The sequence below is a fragment of the Temnothorax americanus genome, unplaced genomic scaffold (genome assembly GCF_048541705.1).
Source record: "Temnothorax americanus isolate GAGA-0224 unplaced genomic scaffold, ASM4854170v1 Scaffold55, whole genome shotgun sequence".
NCBI classification, from domain to species: domain Eukaryota; kingdom Metazoa; phylum Arthropoda; class Insecta; order Hymenoptera; family Formicidae; genus Temnothorax; species Temnothorax americanus.
This window is the reverse complement of record NW_027509705.1, coordinates 942,776-950,893: the sequence shown is the minus strand read 5'-3', so window position 1 is coordinate 950,893 and position 8,118 is coordinate 942,776. Positions and strand designations below refer to the sequence as shown.

Genomic DNA, 8,118 nt, shown 5'->3' with positions numbered 1-8,118 from the left:
ATCCATCTAAAATAAAATAAAAATAGCAACATTGTAATTATGTGAAATTATGTGAAATATATATTGAAAAGACAGTACTTACCATTTGTACTTTCGCGATTTCTCTCAGTATAAAACGGTGGTTTCGTTGGCTCCTGCCTCTAACCGAGGACAATACGGCCAGTATTTGCCATCATATATATATATCAAGATATATATAATATCAACAACCTGTTCACCGTTCTCTGGATAGAATTGTAACACTGCTCTTGCGCTTCTTGACAGACATGCATACAACGTTAATAAGAAACGATATAAACGTTTTGTAGGATTGTGCAAAGTTTTGCTTGCATAGCACAACCACAAGCGCAGAAATACTGACAGCCCCATCAAACGTACCAGCTTTAAATGGCAATCCTTGACCTAAAAAATAAAATAATGTATTAATATGATATTATGGCTACGGTCAACGTGACACTACAAATGCTTCGAAGCATTCCTCTTCTCTTTTCTTTCAATGAAGAAAGAAGGAGAAGAAGAACGCTCCAGAGCATTTGTATCACGTTGACCGTAGCCTATATATCAAGATATATATAATATCAACAACCTGTTCACCGTTCTCTGGATAGAATTGTAACACTGCTCTTGCGCTTCTTGACAGACATGCATACAACGTTGATAAGAAACGATATAAACGTTTTGTAGGATTGTGCAAAGTTTTTCTTGCATAGCACAACCACAAGCGCAGAAATACTGACAGCCCCATCAAACGTACCAGCTTTAAATGGCAATCCTTGACCTATATCTAAAAATAAAATAATGTATTAATATGATATTATGGCTACGGTCAACGTGACACTACAAATGCTTCGAAGCATTCCTCTTCTCTTTTCTTTCAATGAAGAAAGAAGGAGAAGAAGAACGCTCCAGAGCATTTGTATCACGTTGACCGTAGCCTATATATCAAGATATATATATATATATATATCTTTCAGCAACGTGCACAACTTTATTTGAGGTTATAATTGGGTACAACATTCATCGCACAAAATTTTTTAATTGCAAATCGGAAACGTACCTCGAGTTGAGCTCTTCTGCGATCAACGAAGTCGGGATCGAACGTGTCAGTCGTCATTTTCTGCCAAGCGTAGAGAACCTTCTTTTCCGGCAGCGATAGTAACACGATGGGTGCGTTCAGCCGATACTCCGCTAGCCTAGCAATCGTGAGCAATCGCTCGTTTCCTCTCCTTTTAATTCATTGGGTCAAAGGAGAGGAAACGAGCGAAAACGAGCGACTACTCACAATTGCTAGGCTAGCGGAGTATCGGCTGAACGCACCCAATGTAGGGATACGAAATCTCTAGATAAGCACGAAGCAATTCAATTCAGTATATCGCCGGCACGATTACGGTGTTACTGCCGATTCGCGTACGCGCGTATGCGCGCGTTGTCGCACCTTACCTCGCGACGCGTAATAAAGAGTCACACGATCGGTCTCGCTCCGCGCGTACTACCGTGTCTCTCGATCGATCGAGATAGGTTAACTGATCAGATGATGAACTGACTGACAGGATAGCGGTCTAAACGAACGCACTGTCTGCACTGCACTGCACTGCGATACTAACGCCGCTAGCCGCCAGTGTCGAAAAAGTGAAAGTGACGTTCTCTGTTTGTTACATGTATGTTATAAAGAAAAGCGGTCGACGTAGACGACGTATCTTAAAAATAAATTTTCGCATTTGGACTTTGCGTCGCAATATCTCCGCTCGTAGGGCACGTAGCGGAATATTATGAAAGAAACCCCCCCCCTAATTGGACCCCAAGCTATCGATCAAGCCTACTTAGAACTTGATCCGTTCACTCGTTATCGAGATCTCAACATCTCGGGTACTCGCAACCCGTCGCGTCGCGTAAATGAGTCACGGTCGGTTTCGCTCCACGTGTACTTGGCGCGAGACACTACCGTGTCTCTTGATTGAGTATAATACTTACCCAACCCTATGATGTATTATACTATGTATAATACATGGAAGAAACCACGTATAATACATCGAGTATAATACTTACTCAACCCTGGTTAACATTATTGTATATTTTTATTGAAGTTATTAAATTTATTTTCAAAATCCTTTATTTGCTCGAAGTTTGGCCGTTTTTTATTATTTAGCTGTTAGAGAATACAGTTACTAATACATTATCAGCCTTTAGCAGCTATATATTTTTTTACATCGTTGATATGCTAGAGACAGTGGACATACCAAAAATCGGTTGCACTGATCATCGACATTTTTTTACCCTTTCAATCATGAAATTTTATCTGATTATGAGGTTGAATTTTGCCTGTGATCGTTTTAATGAAATGAATAAAGAAAAAAAAGAAAAGATTTGTTCGATACAAGCTCGCGCACGAGCCTGGTCTTGTGATTTAGATGAGGAAGGAACAAATTTAACGAATCTTTGTTCGGAAAGAGATATTGTGTATTTTTATTTATTTGAATAAAAGAAAATTTAAATAGCAAAAATATTGAAGGAATACCAACATTCGTTGCAAAGGTAAGGAAAACTGCCACAAAACCTTACCAGTATTTGTACAACAAAATTACAAGACAAGCGAAAATAATTTGGTATCTTACAATCAACTAAGATGTACAAGCGAGAAAAGTAAAAAAGTAGAAGGAAAGGAGAGAAGGAGCGATTGAAGAAAAGGGGAGGGAAATAAGTAAGTAAAGGTGGAAGGAGAATAAAGTAGGAAATGCATACAGGCAAGCGCGCACAAGGGGGTTAGTAGAAAGGAAAGAGAGAAAGAGGGGAAGGCAGGAGGTAGATTTTGAGAAAAGCTTGTTTGCAGGAGGTGAAAAGGCGGATTAGCAGGGAGGAGGACGAAGGAGGGACAAGGGAAAGAGATAAGGAAAGCGACTAGACGGTGAAGAATTGGAGTACAAAGAAAGAGAGAAGAAGTACCGAAAAAAAATGATGGAATGTAGAAGCGATAGAGAAGGAGGTGTTGGAGAAAATAGTGAAGGAGCAGGTGTTGGAGATAATGAAAGAGGGCAAGGAGGGTAGGAGGAAAAAAGAAGAGGAGGTGAAAGATCTGCGGGAGGAGGTGGAAAACCTGAAAAGAAAGGTGCATAAGTTGGAGCAAAGCGCGGGGAAAAAGAAGAGGGACGACTGCGAGGAGGGTAGGGGTGAGGCTGGTAAGAGAAAGTGGTGGGCAGAAAATTATGAAAAGAACGACGACGAGATAAGGAAAAAGAATGTAATTCTAAGAATCGAGAAAGAAAGATGGATAAGAGAGGGATTAAATTGGGAGAAGGTTAAGGAAATGTTCTCAGAAGGGTTAAAGGTAAAAGTGGAGGTAAAAGGGGTAAATGTGGTAGGTCAGAGAGGGGAATGGGTGACAATATTGGTGAAGATGGGGAGTGAGGAAGATAAGTGGAGAATACTAGACGCAAGAAGAAAGGAAGGGGGCAGATTAAGAGTAAAAATTGTTGCAGCCTCAATTATTGTAATAATAAAATAAGAATAGTATTAAGAAAGACCGAGAATAACAATAGGGAACGCGACCGCAAAAGCCCGAAAGAATTACGCAAAGCCGAATCAGCAAGAGATAAGTTGCGCGATCGGCCTACATACGATCGAGCAACTCAGCGATATCGAAGGACAGGACGAGGACTCAAAAGGAAGCGACCAGAGGAGACGACAGGGCAATCGGAGTCAGGGAGCAGATCAGTAATGGGCATTTTTGTACGCAATAACTGTAAAGCAGATTCAATTAAAGTATTCTTTATTTGAAGTGCCGTTTATCGAGGAGTGTCCTATCAGTCACCCATCCCGCCTCCTCCTTGGAACGATCGAATCCTGGTGCACCCAAAAAGGGGCACAACAAAATAGTGGCAGCGTGAGGGATCCAGTAGCAGAAAGACAGGAACGGCAGCTGAAAGAGAAAAATAAGTGAATCAGTGAGGCAGTGCAACATCCTCAACGGAGACACGGCAGCCAGATTCAAAAGCAACGGACAACACGGTAGCGGCCGACGAAAAACAAGCAAACAGCGTAACCCGAGAAGGCACCGACCTACCTCAACGGAGGCTCACCGACAGATAAGGCGGCACAAGCACCAATCAGCAACATGCGACTAGCGACCGTAATGTAAGTCGACTAAGAAAATTATGTAAAGCGCAATCACCGTAGATGTCAATACTGTACTATCAGCAACAACAAGAAATGAAAGTATTGCACCAACAGCAAAAAGAGAGAATAGAAATGCTGTCTCAAAAACGAGAAGAAGTTCAAGAGAGAATGGAAATGTTACATCACGAGCACGAAGAGAGAATGGAAATGGTGTCCCAAGAGCAAGAAAAAATTCAAGATAGAATGGAAATGTTGCATCACGAGCAAGAAAAGAGAATAGAAATGGTGTCCCAAGAGCAAGAAAAAATTCAAGATAGAATGGAAATGTTGCCTCACGAGCAAGAAAAGAGAATAGAAATGGTGTCCCAAGAGCAAGACAAAATTCAAAAGAGAATGAAAATGTTGCATCACGAGCAAGAAGAGAGAATGGAAATGGTGTCCCAAGAGCAAGTAGAAATTAAAAAAGGAATGAACATGTTGTATCACGAGCGAGAAAAGAAAATGGAAATGTTGTTTCAAAAGCAAGAAGAAATTCAAGAGAGAATGGAAATGTTGCATTACCAACAACAAGAGAAAATAGAAGTATTGTCTCAAAAGCAAGAAAAAATAGAAAAGCAATTAAATAAAGACAATAAACATATTTTATCTGCAAGAAGAAGACCTAATCTTTTGAAAATTACAAGAGAAAGTAAATTAAATCCACAAGCCCGATTGTTTTATCAGAAAGTAATAAAATTACAAAAAGATCAAAGACGATTAAAGCAAAAAATTTGGAAAATGAAACAAAAACGTACATCTAACAGAATAATACTTAGCACTACAGATCATAGAGGCAGAACGGATAAAACTTCCTTAATACGACAACAAATACTTGATCTAATAATAAGACATGATAAAGTGGCACCTCAGGTACATTAATATCTTGATCAATATTGTATATCCTTCGTCTATATCATTCTTCAATCATGTTTGCAAATTTATTAACAATATTTTTTCTATTGTTTTAGTTATTTTTTCTTTCTTTTTTTTTTCTTTTTTTTTATGTTATTTAATAATATTGTTTGCAATTGTATTTATTTTATTAAAAAATTATTAAAAATTGTATATATAAAATTAAACATTTAAACAATTAAACAATTAAAATTTTGATGCATATATTTTGTATTATTGCATTCTATAGATGGATATTTATATAATCGGTTCTTATATATAAGATTGTCTTGAGTACAGTTTTAAGACGGTCTTGAAATAAGAACAGACTATAAATATTAGCTTATGATTATTTTCTTATATATGTTTATTATGTTGTATTATGTCTTTATTTTTAACAGGCTAGACGTTACACTCTTGAAGAAAAAATGTTTTGTTTAAGTCTCTTTAAAAGATCTCGTACATCATATAATTTTTTTTCTAAATATCTACACTTTCCTTCTCATGTCACTTTAAAGAAACAATTACGAAATATTCCTATTGATACTGGGTGTAATAAAAGTATTCTACAATATTTATGTTTAATTAAGAAAGAGATTGATCCTAAAGATTTATATGTGGTGCTTATTTGGGACGAAATGTCTATACAACCTGCTGTCTAATATGATCCAAAAAATGATAAAGTAATTGGCTTGGAAGATTGGGGTACAAAACGAACTAGAAAGATAGCAGATCATGCGATTGTTTTTTATATAAGATGTCTCGCCTCTGGAAAGCACATGCCAATTGGCTACGGATACAGTCATAGTGCAACAAATTTAATTCAATTAGCCAGATGCATCAAAGAATGGTTGCTAGCACTTATAAAGTGTGGTTTCAAACCAGTTGCAAGCGTTTGCGATCAAGGGGAAACTAATATTGCAGCGATCAATTTATTGATACAACAAACGCGACCTGTACTACATGGTAAAGGTGAGTAATTTACATATGTATTGATATATGTATTTATGTGTGTACCTGTATTGTATAAGTACTAAACATGCATTAAATTTTTTTCAGAACCACAAGGACATATAAAAGATAACACCATTTTTCTTAAAAATCACAAAATTATACCACTCTTTGATTATGTTCATTTGCAAAAAGGTGTGCGGAATAACTTACTAACTAAACATTTAATGCTTAACAAAAATGTATCAACAGATTTGAAATGTCCATACGCCACATGGGATGCTATCGAACGTTTGTATACTATCGATAAACTGAACAAATATTCAGATATTCAACAACGGATGATGCCTAAATTAGTGGATAAGCATATCTATCCAGCTTTGATTCCAAAGATGAGAGTAAAATATGCTGCCCAAGTGTTAAGCCATACTGTGGCTCATTACATGGCTATAGTCGTATCTTATAAACAAGGTAAATAATAATGGTTATTTATCAAAAAAAACGCTGGAAAATTTTAATTTGCATGCGCTGTAGAAGCAAAAAAATATTCTGACTTTACGCATTATTTATTTATATTGCAGGTGTTGTTGAAACTATAAAAGGCACGATACAGTTGCCAGAAAGCGCCGCTGCTACATCAAGAACGCTATTATTCTTTGATGAATTATTCGATTCCTTTAATGGCAAACAAGGACAAGGCCTTAGTAGTATAATTAGTCCACAAAGCACGTATAAACGTTTTTGGCAAAAGGCATTATTTACGTTGAATAATATGCAATTTGTTGAAAAAACAACACTAAAACCAATAAGAAGAAATGCACTAAAGTGCTTAAAAAATTGGATGTGGACGATCTGAGGTGCTGCACGTCTATGGGATGTCCTCCAAAGAAGTGGATTTACACATCTTAATTTAAAATATATAAATCAAGACGTACTAGAAAATTTTTTCGGCCAAATAAGAGACGTAGGACGTAGGAATGTCAACCCGATTCCTTACTAATTTGGAACGGCATTTGAAACACTAATTACTGCTAATATTACGTCCAAGCATTCCGTCTCTTTTAATTGTGAAGAAAACGAAACGGATAGTTCCTTAGCATTAATGACTATGTTTCGCGCAGCAGAAATTGCACGCATGGAAAATAATGACACCAACATAAATTGTGCTGAAGCTGCTGTACCAATAGTAGAAGCAAGAAATGTTTTTGTAAATGTGCACAAAATATTGAGTTTTATGCGTAATAAATGGATACTTATATGCAGTGATTGTGCAAAAAAATTAGAAAATGAACAAATAACAAATATATTACAACAAGCGATATATATAACTGAAGTGCAATTTCCAAATTTTTGCCACAATATCAAATTAAAAGAACAAGTTTTAAATAGCATGGCGACGGAGACAAATTATTTAACAATGCACTGTAAGTTTGCTTTGAAGGAGTTGCTGGATATGATTGCAGTGGAATTTATCCAGCAATGGTGCAATTTTCTTAATAAAATATTAAATAAAAAAATATTAGCTGAATTCCAGGCAAATTATATGTATAATCAAGCTAAATCATTGGCAATGAGATATGTTAAGAAAGGTAAGAAGGGGAAGTATTATGTTTACACTCGCAAATAAGGGAATAAAATGAGTTATTTATTAAAACAGTTATGTTTTTTTTGCAGGTACTTTATCCAGGTATACGTATCTAAATTAAAATATGTTTATACACACACATACATATACACACGTATACACCGTACATACATATAAACACATACACACATGTACACATTCTATATCTATTTTCTTATTTTTTATATTTTTCCTATTTCGAAATATTTACAATAAAACTTGTAATAATTAAATTGTAACAATAGCAGTGTAGCTTAATTTTTGCTTCCTAGCCATTTTTCTATCATAATTTTTATAAATAGCAATAATAATAATATGAAAAAATCAGCTATTATGTATTTAAATCGAGCAGTTCGACAGCCATATTGAATTTTAGTTCCTCAAAGGTGGGGCAAGATTTGTAGAGGCGCTACAAACACTAGCAACGCGAGAACAATGGGAGTTTACCGGCCCTGGGTAAGACCTTCTATACAGGGTAAAAGGAAGCTCACTGACCCGGCGGT

General features: G+C 36.3%; 1 long non-coding RNA gene across 1 annotated transcript; it reads right to left on the bottom strand.

Moving 5' to 3' along the window:
- Positions 1 to 1,566, bottom strand: LOC143904658 (uncharacterized). The gene is made up of 3 exons (XR_013259004.1): positions 1,058 to 1,566; positions 595 to 784; positions 1 to 402 (listed from the first exon to the last, which is right to left on the bottom strand). It is a non-coding gene; the product is annotated as an uncharacterized LOC143904658 (long non-coding RNA).
- Between the last annotated feature and the right edge of the window lie 6,552 nt (positions 1,567 to 8,118).